At 44.7% G+C, this 10,274-nt stretch overlaps 1 protein-coding gene across 2 annotated transcripts in view; it reads left to right on the top strand.

The window, feature by feature from the left end:
* Positions 1 to 506: 506 nt before the first annotated feature.
* Positions 507 to 10,274, top strand: part of LOC119009913 (zinc finger MIZ domain-containing protein 1-like) — a 171,038-nt gene continuing 161,270 nt past the window's right edge. The window contains exons 1-5 of one of the 2 annotated variants that reach the window (XM_037081644.1): positions 507 to 822; positions 951 to 1,089; positions 1,337 to 1,472; positions 2,216 to 2,343; positions 6,034 to 6,112. The gene's annotated coding sequence lies outside the window, so the exon portion shown is untranslated. The remainder of the gene's footprint in view (positions 823 to 950; positions 1,090 to 1,336; positions 1,473 to 2,215; positions 2,344 to 6,033; positions 6,113 to 10,274) is intronic. The other variant, XM_037081645.1, reaches the window with a different exon arrangement.

Below are 10,274 nucleotides of genomic sequence, written 5' to 3'. Positions count from 1 at the left end.
ATATCCCTTCTTCCTTCCACCATTTTAAATTTGTTATGCCATAACCTAAAAATGAAAAAGAAATAGGATGATCATACATCAACTGAATAGTGGACGAGGTACTCTGGTACCTCCAGATTTAACAGTGAAAAATGGCCTCCAAGTATCTCCAAATATTACACAGTGAATATACTTTATCAGTATTGTAGTACTCAAATGCAAATTTCTTGTAAACTTTTCTGTTATGAAGGAACAGCTTCACCATATGGGAAATTTGCTTGTTCCCTTTTTGTTTTTCACAATAGCGAGTTAAAGCTGGGGTCTGTAATGTTGTTCAGAAACACATTTTGTTATACTGGGTGAAATGATCCTGCTATCCTGAGAGTAGTCAATACATTATGTATTCGAAAAAAGGAACCAAAATAATCAGACTTCTGTGGTAGCTGCAGGACTGAGACAAAGCTGACCAATCCCTGCTATTCGACCTGAATAGCTCTGATTGGTCAGATGCCTTCATGTCTCGTTCTGCCTGCGCCCCCCTCTGTCTCTCCCTCCTCCGCGCGTGGACATGTCACGTTTCACTGATGCCTGAAATATTCAGCACACTCCTCTGCAGAAATACCAAGTTGCAGGAGAAGACCTTCATTTGGTTACAATGGCAGAGAAAATTCAGCCAGCATTACTTACAGCTCACCCTGGAAAAGAAAGCCTGAGGCAGAAAAGGCTGCAAGGAAAAAAGGCTCTGGATAAAGAAAGTCTACCCGAGTGAACATTGGTGCGCGTTTGAGTGGCGGAGAATGGCCTGAGAAGTGATGCAGAGGTTGCTCTCTCTCTGTAGGACAGGTAATGATTTGTTTTGTTTCGGGGGGATTTGTTATTTTCATGAAACATGTAAGGTTTGCCAACTTGGCTACGTTTGTTGCTCGTATTAGCCCTATGCTAACGTTTGCTTCTTTGTGTGTTGTTTTTAGTCATGAGAATGGCTAATGAGTCGGCCCAGTTTCCACTGGATATGGACTGCTGCTTTGTGGCTCCGGTCCGGTTTTGCTCTGCCTTTTGGCAGTCCCCACCAGTTGCAGTTTGAGTCTGCCATGGCGCAGTAATGTTATGGTAGGCAGCCTCGCAGGCCGAGGTCCCGCAATAATCACATAATCAGTCGCGACCGCAATCATAGGTCTGTTTTATCAAAAATAACAACACGAAGTATTCCCGACCAAAGGATCAACAGAAGAGCTTGCCTTTGTCTCTTTTGTGAGATGTGTGCTGGTGTCAACACGGAGGGTTTTATTTTGAAGAGTAACCGAATGTTGTTGTTATATCGGCACATTACTTCCTGTCTGCTCCGTGCTAAATTCAGCTGAATTGCTGCGTCGTGCTCCGGCATCTCCTCCTCCCTGCTGAGTCCCACTGCCAGATGCCTGTTGAAGCTTGTGGGGACGTGGCTTTGGACGGAGGACTGACTGGATGGAAAGGAGGGGGGCAACTTATAGGAGGTGCCACTTTCAAATCTTGCTAGCTCTCCTGCTAGCTCTCCAGGATTGTAGACCCTAGCCTTAAGCAGACTGATGTCGTCACTTTGACCGTTAGGTGCACAGCTAGATTCAGGAGGCAGTTAGCTTAGCTTAGCTTAGCTTAGCATGAAGACTGGAGTACATTGAAGAAGAACGGTGATAACTGGGTACATGCGCAACATACAGAAATAACTCTTCCCAATTTACGGGGTGATTTCTTGTCGCAGTTATAGAGAGTTGTATAATGACGAATAAATTATCATTCACCAGGTGTAGTGACCAATAGTCGCAGTAGCTGACAAACCAGTAGGACATATTAGGTAACCTACATTGTAACAAGATCTAAAGTAAGGGAATAAGTAAGTAACAGTTTGGGAACTTGAAGAAATATATACTGTTGATACTTTTAATCAGGCTAAATGCAGTTTTTAACTTTGGACGCAGTGTGGCTAACAGTTTCCACCTGTATCCGGTCTTCGTGCTAGGCTAAGCTAACTGCCTCCGGAGTCTAGCTCTGAAGGCAACACACAGACATTGGACAGGTATAAATCTTCTCATCTAATACACATCTAGAAAGCAAATAAGTGTATTTCCTGAGAAATCGTTCCCTGAGGCATGTTACGGACAGGTTTTTACAAAAAAGGCAGGCAGCTATTCTTCTGTGGTGTTAATGCCATGTTGCATAGCTCAAAATCTTTTTTAACTATCCTTACAATCACACACAGAAGATGCCAGTGGTGGTGGATCCGGTCTGGTGTTGCTCAGGGACTGAGGTGTTTGACTGCAGAACAGGCGCCAGGAGGCAGCTTCATCTCCTAGTTTTACATTACATCTGCCCTGATGTAATTCAGTGGTGAGGTGACACTAATGATCTCAATAAACGTCTCATTCAAAATACACCACTGTAGCCCTGTCGCAGTCTGAAGTCTCGCCTCTAGATGGCATCAAATGCATTCCCAACAGCTGGAAAAAGGCACCAGAGAGGGAGTGAGAGGAGGAGGAGGAGGAGGTGCAGAGACCCAACCAACCTTTGATAACCTGTGTTGTGTGATGCGTCGGCCGCGGAGGCACTGATGGCGACAGATTACTTCCTGATGAGGACTTCCTTCCTCGACGCGCTTGTGCTGATTAATTGTCCTGCCAACTTGTAACCGCCGACAGAGAAAATTACCTGGCTGAATCTGATTTTCCCATTTTCTAATCCTGCTGCCACTTAGATCTACAAAAGGGGCCTCTAATTAAACCTCTAATATTGTATTCAGTGTGGCCCGTGCTTTTCTAAAAAAAAAACCTGCCTGCAGAAGATGCTCGGCACCTTTAAAAACCTTTGCACCAGGGGGACTTGTGTTGTTTTGGCTGGTACAGATGTGTAAATGTATGTAAAGAAGAGTATAAGGGATGATTTTGAAAAGCACTTAAGGGACTGCTTTAGTGGTTTTTCAGCGTGATCCTCCCTGAGAGTGCCTCTTGAGCATCCCCCGTGCAGGACGCTGTGTATCAAAGACAGCCGGCTAATCGTCCAATCATGAGGCAAATGTACACACAGTACTCCCTGTGGAGGAATTGAATGTCCCAGGCTGCTCGGATAGAGGGGATAGAGGGGGATCCTGGGGATTTGGTCTCCGTCCCCGTCCTCACTACCGTATTAGATTGAGATTGAAGAAAAATGCTCTAAGATGAATTAAAAATTACCCCCTTTTTTTGTTGCTTCAAGCCCCTCAGGGTGTGTGATGATCAAATAATGTCCCCTTTTGTGAGTTCCCCCCCAACCAGCTCTGGAGATTAATGTAATTATAGTCACCAGTCGCCGCAAATCTCTAGATGATTTCCTTCGATTAACTGACTAATCATTTAGCTGGAAAGTGGTGAAAAAAATGCCAATCAATTTGCCGCTATGCTCGACCTCGAGGTCGAGATCCAAACGCTTTCAATTAAACAGAGAAAAAGAGGCCGATCAGCACATTTCAGAGGACGAAATGAGGGAATATCTTTTTTTTCTTGATAGATGAGTCGACTAATCAATCATCAACATTATTTTTTGGTTAATTGGCTACTCAATTAATCAAGCCCTACACCCTGAAATGATTAGGAAGCCCCTTCGGTGCTCTTCTCCTTCTTCTTCTTCTTCTTCTTCCCTCATCTGATCGGTGTGCCGTGGCTCTCTTAAATACTCTGGTGTTTAACCGTCATACCTTTTTACATTATGCAGAACCTATTTGCGGATCAATGTGGCCCGCCATCTTTGGCTGTAATTAACATGAGTAATTACTGTGCTTAATTTACAGAGCCACCCCAAGGTTCATAATGGGGCTGCAGAAACATTGACCCATGGCAATTGATTGATCCCTCCCTCCTTTAAAAACCATGCCCCTTGCTAATGACTAAGTAATGATAGTGTGTGTCTGTGTGTGTAGAGAGAGCTAGGGGTGGCTAATACTGCTTTTCCCTCTCCGTACCCAGATTGGCTGGCTGATCACCCCCCCTCTCTTTTCTTCTCCTTCTCCTCCTCTTCCAACCATGTTTTCTGCAATGGTGTCAGCTCCTCGCTCAGAGCGCCCCCCCACCCTTCTCTTCCTCCCTGTTTGCTTGCGCGCATGTGCGTTGTTGCGCGCACTCGGGGGCTCGGTAATCAGCCACACAGACTCGCCTTTGGTGGCTGGAGACTGATTCAATATATTCCACCGGGGTAATTTATGCAGAACTAATTCTCTACAGGAATGGGAAGGGGGAGCTCGGAGGAAGGCAGAAGAGAGAGAGAGCGAGGAGGGGAGGGTGGGAGAGGGGAGAAATGCGGAGAGGAAGAAATCTGTGGTGAAATAATTATCACTGGTGTCACTGTAGCAACATTCTGTGAAGTTGATGTCAATAAAATATTGAGCCACACAATCCATTTCAATTTCACCTAAAAAAAAAAAAAGAAAAAAAGCAAGCAAGATGCTGCAAAGAGAAACGTTTGTGTGTGTTTGTGCGTGGCACACATCCACGCACAAACACACACGCACGTTACCTTCCTTCCAAGTCGGAAGGCGGTGGCTTGACGACGTGCGCTGCGTACAGACTCAGCCTGGGAAGCACATCATCGCCTGTAGTCATTTAACTTGTCAAAACAGCAGGGCTCCGCGCCTCCTCGTATTTGGGGATTTGGCGTGGGGGGGGGGTGTTTTGAATTACTGGGAAATAAAATGAAATAGGATGAGATGAAGAATGAAATGTTAGGAGCTTCCCAGGAGAGCCATTGGGGAGCACGGTATAGATTATGGTCATTTGTGATTTTGTAATAAGAGCCCCTCCCTCCACCCCCCTGCGTCACACCGCATTTGTGCATACTTGGACGCGCGTCGGACGTTGATGTGGATCATTGTATTCTCCTCACAGCTTCACATCGATCAATTGGCGTCAATTACACAGAGTTGTGTAACGACAGTGAGGGTTTGTGATCTGCTGAGACAGACATGGCCGCTCATCAATCAGCACGAGCTGTTAGCAGTGTCACTCACTGAGCCTTTATTAATAGGTGCAACAGCACAGGCAAGAAGTGGAGACACAGCTTCCTGTAGGCCTGGGGATGAGTGCATCTTTAGTATGCGTGGCCTATTTATTTGTTCACTTACATCAGATCATGCTTATTATAACACTGTGAGAAAGTGTTATTAAAAGAGGCAGATAATGACAATGGACAGTAATGTACTCATACACCGCTTCAAGAAAACATTTCAGCTGGTAATCTGGATTTAAGATGCTACTGTTTGCTTTTAAGGTTTTAAATGGCCGGGCACCTTCTCATTTAAGTGAGCTTCCACATGTTCACTCTCCAGGTAAAATCCCAGAAGTTGTCCTGTCTGCTGGTTCTGAATGTTCAGACTCAAAAGTGGCTGCTCCTAAATGATGGAATGGTTCGCCGTTTGCAAATAAAAACTGCCCGGACTGCCGAAACTTTCAAGCCATTGCTAAAAACCTGCCCTTTCTCACTGGCTTTTTAATTCAAGTTAAACCTGGACATCTGTGAAGCAGATTGGTCAACTTTGGTTGTTTTTTTAAATATGCTATAGAAATAAACTTGACTTGACTAGCAATCATTTTTCACTAGTTGTCTCATGATCCAAAAATTGTGAGGGTTTAGATTGGCAAAGGTATGAAAGGGAGAAGAGCAACGTTGTCGTATCTTCACTTTTGAGAAGCTAAGAACAGTTCATTGATGGATAAATGTAGCTGATACTGTAAGCCTGTCCTCTCTGAAAAACAGCCATATACTGTATATCTGAACCCATAAAGTGGCGACCAATAGCAGTTGTAGTCATTATTACTGCTGCAAAGAAGAAAGTGAGGCGGTATTAAAGGTGCATTATGTCGTTTTGAAGAGAAGAGAAACATTTTCATGTAAACAAACTGAATAAACCATCTCTCTTTGTTTTCATGACTGACCCTGCCACCTTTTTCTAGCTTCAGACAGTATTCTGGGGACCTTATTTTCCTCTGAGAACAGCTTGTTTATTCAGTTTTGGAATTAATAAACACACCTGTGTTTGTAACATTTCCTCTACAGAACCACACAGAGTGAAAAGCCCGTACAGGGAGGAGGGCGAGGATGGACGGTTGAGATGAACGTAACGCAAGTAACTGAGGTAATGTACATTATTTGTAGTGGCAGTGACATAAGTAACATATTGATTTGAAAACCACAATGTTTCCTAAACAGAACCAAGTTGTTGTTTGTGTGTGTGTGTGTGTGTGTGTGTGTCATGGTGGTAAATGAGGTCTTGGAGACACCTACTGCAGCAGGAACTGTGGTTTTGTAGTTTTGAGTGCTTTGCCAGGTGTTTATATTTCTGTCTGCCACACAATAGTGTCACGAGTGTGTAGTTGAGACGGAAAACTAAAGGCTGAGTCTGGTTTGGATTGTTGTGATAAAGGGGTAGGAAGTAGGAAGGGCCTCCCCACTGTAGGCCCCTGGGCCACATTTTCTCAGAGTCACGGATCAACGGATCAACTGTATCCTACCCTCAATCATTCCCGTCCGCCCGGAGACATTACGTAAAGCAAGAAGACCGTCTTGCAATGGGATCACACCAGCTGCGATGGCAAATCAGTGTGTGTGTGATGCAACAGAGGACAGTAAATGAACCATGCTTCATAAACAATTCATCAAGCAAATGGTTGGATCTGATGTTTCTGAACTTTTTAACAAATGTTTTTATTTTTTTTAAGCATTTCATTGTTTTTGCTAGCTGTGACATCAACTAGATTTAACTAGACAGATGTTAGTTGTATTGATTTGTGACGTTACGTTCTGTGTCATAAGACATGACTTTAATGCTCAGAGAGGTGTTAAATCCTTACACAGTTTTAGTGGAAGAGGACATCAACCCTCACAGTCTTTGCTCTGTGCTCAGCCAAAGCTAATATGAGGCTTCAGCAGTCTGGGTCAGACAAATAAGGTGAGCGTCTTACAAGGTTGCCATCTTTTTGGCACAAAACTCTCCAGGAAATGTGCTAACTGTGCCGTCTGTGGAAACACAAAAGAGCGAATACTGCACAACAAAAAAAAGGACAAACTTTGGGACATCCCCATTTGTCCGACTCAGAGGGCTGAAGTCCTCTAGCAAGGACAGTGGATGGTGACCCCCCCCCACCTCCACCATCACTTTTCTGCTGCGCATTAACAATGAGATAGGTGTTGGTTTTAGACCCCGACCATAACAAACAAGGGGAATAACCTCAGCACGTATGGTAGAAGATGGGTCCAACCTATTTTCCGAGTGAACTTCAAACACCAGGAAAAAGAATCAGCTGTCGTCACATCTGTTTGTGTAGTGAGAAACGATAAAAGTGTAGTAAGTATTGTAGCAAATGTAACAACACTGTTAAGGCAGTTTTAAAATTCAGTCTATCCCTGAGTGTGTGTTATTGTGCTGAAATAGCACAGAGAAGGACGGTGAGGGATACTCAACATGAAACGTGCCCGTCATGTCAGCACGTGGTCCCCGTTGGCCACTCGTGTTGACTTACACACATGGTAATGGTTCTACAAATATGGTCTCAATTTTTTAAGACAGTGGAGGTGCAAACGCGTCGCTGTGTGTCAGAATTTGCTCCAACAGCCACACGTCCGCACGCACTCCGAGGCATAACGTTGCCGTCCTCGCTCTCTTCTCGGCGGACACTCTTGCGCACTCTCCTCCCAGACGTCTCATTATTTTGCATCTTCGTCACTCTTATTAAAGCCATATATCTTAACTGGAGGCCAGGGCCCGTTGACGCGGTGGAATACATACATGTCAAAACATTAGCAAACGTGTGTGCAGGCGCGCTCTGTCCTGCACTCAGGAGAGCCATGTGCAAAATGAATAATTTATCCAAATGAATTATAATACCGGCATCTCCCCGACCAAGGCTTTTGTCTGAGAGAGATTCCTGCTCACATTTCAGTTCATACAGTTGGCCTTGCATAAACTAGATACCTCTCTGGACAGATTTGCATAGAAACACCCTGCAATGTGGTGAAAAGGGAGCAATTAGGATTCATGACGGCGCCTCCCCTCCGGATGCTCCGCTGCCATGTGAGACGGCAGCAGCTGATTGAAATGGAGGAGCATGGCCTTGTTCGTGCACCTCTGTCTTCCTTCTATCTCTGTCCTCCTGGGGCGGGGTGGTGGTGGGCTGACTCCAGCCTTCGGCCTCCAGGTCCGGTCCCGTCCTCCTTCCTTATTCTCATTGTCGTCCTCCATCACGGTGCAGATTAGCTGCGGCTCAGGGGCGGGTTTGGAACTTTTTGTAAAGGAGCCTGAGGGAAGGAACCTCTCGAGCAGCGGGTTAACAACATCATCAAACATGGTGTGATTAGTAGTTAACGGATGCAGCGGGTCACATTGTGCAGTTGTTTGAAACAGGTGATGGAGTCCTTGCTGTTGGTGTCTGGCTGCTCGGAGCGTGTGGGAGGTGTTTGACACAAACGAGGCTTCCAGCTCGCAGAAAACCAAGAACAGATGGTGCCGGAAAATGAGGCACCTCTCAGAAGCATTCAAACCCCGCCACCCCCCTCCGACGACCCTCCCCACACTTCTCTCTCCTCGCTGTGTTTTTTCTCTCCTGCTCGCTCGCTCTCTCTCTCCTACATAAATGAACCATTTCTCCCTGCCAAGACTATTTCAGAGCACTTGTTATTGCTCATACAAGTGGCATTTTTGTCATCATAATCCCAGAAATGGATAACGCGATCAGGATGTCTGACGTCTATTTTTTTCCTCCCCTCCCTCATGTGTGGGAACACGGGGTGCTCTGGGTCATCTGCCGGTACAAGTTTTTGTTCACCTGGATGGAGCCAGCAGATGGCAGGGTTGGGTCTGGGCCTCTCCAGGGGGAAAGACTGCGAGAGAGCCAAGGAAAAACAGTCACATTTCTTGAAGCACTCACCGCCTGTGCCTCCTCTAATCCACCGCACATAAACAGCAGCAGGATGTAAGAGGAGGGATATGTTGGTATTTGTATGTATGTGATCTGTCACAGTGATTTTTCCAGCTCCCGGTTATACTGAAGGAGTGAAGGTATTTATCTGAGGTGGTCTGGCTGCTCTTGGGCATAACTGCAGCAGATTCTGTAGTATCAGGATCCCTCTGATGATTGAAGGACAGGGTACCATTTATAAAATGATTAGTGGCCAAACTAACACTAGTTTAATGGGATGTTACAATAACCACCTTTCTATCCGAGAAACTCTGATTCTTGAACAAGCCCGGCTCATAATTTCTGGAACCTTTGTGCTATCTAGCATTTCTACCAGTTTTGAGCAGAACTGTTCTGCCAAGGCGCCAAGATTAAATGTTGGCAGGTAACGAACCACTGAGTCATTCACATATACACGTATTGACATTTCTTCAATACGGGTCATGTCACATTCCCATTACATTTTTATGACATGACTTTTATATCAGGAGGCGGAGTTGTTTGAGTCGTAGACGAGGAGGCTGTCAAGCCAGTGACCCTAGTTCAAGACTGTGTTTCCCCGTTAGTAAGTGTGATACTGTTCTACTGAAAAAAATGTCTCCTTAAAGAGCTCGAATATTTTCAGTAGAACAGATGTAGTTCCTGTGACCAGTTGGGATTGTGGCAATTTTAAGCCAAAGACCTTTTCCCAACCAGCAAAGAGTTGTAACTACATCAAGCTCTTCATCACGGTTCACAGGGAATGATACAAACGGTTGCTTTAAATTTAAATTGCTACATTATGTAGAAGCAGCAGGGAGCTAATGACGAGCCCATTGTACAGTATTAATAAAGTGTGTGCATGTGATTTGTTTGTTCATGTATTTATTATGCATCTCAGACCAATAATCAGTTCATGTGTGATCTGCACAACTGGAACCTGTTTCTGTTTTCTATACAGGGAACATGATACGCCCTGAATGTTACCGTTTTCGTAAAGTTGTCTCACTGTATAATCCCAGCGTAGGGCGGCATGACGTTCTGTCACTGTAATGACTTACAGTTTATTTATATCATGCTAATAAACTACAGAAGCAGATTGGGTGAGTCAGGGATTCACAGTGATTCTCAGCTCATTATATAATTGGTTGAATGATGTATTCATTAAACAAACAAGTATTGCTTTTGTGTGAACCAGCAGAGTTGAAACACCAGAACGACTCACACTACGAGCATAAAATGGTTTAAATTTTCCCTCTCATAAGTCCTAGGGTGGCTTGATGGATAGGATTTCAAAGATTTATTGAACACGGTATTTTGGTTGTGCAAAAAATAGAAGAAAAAAAAAAGTGAGATGAATGCCGC

The sequence above is a fragment of the Acanthopagrus latus genome, chromosome 20 (genome assembly GCF_904848185.1).
Source record: "Acanthopagrus latus isolate v.2019 chromosome 20, fAcaLat1.1, whole genome shotgun sequence".
NCBI classification, from domain to species: domain Eukaryota; kingdom Metazoa; phylum Chordata; class Actinopteri; order Spariformes; family Sparidae; genus Acanthopagrus; species Acanthopagrus latus.
This window is presented reverse-complemented; position numbering and strand designations above follow the sequence as displayed.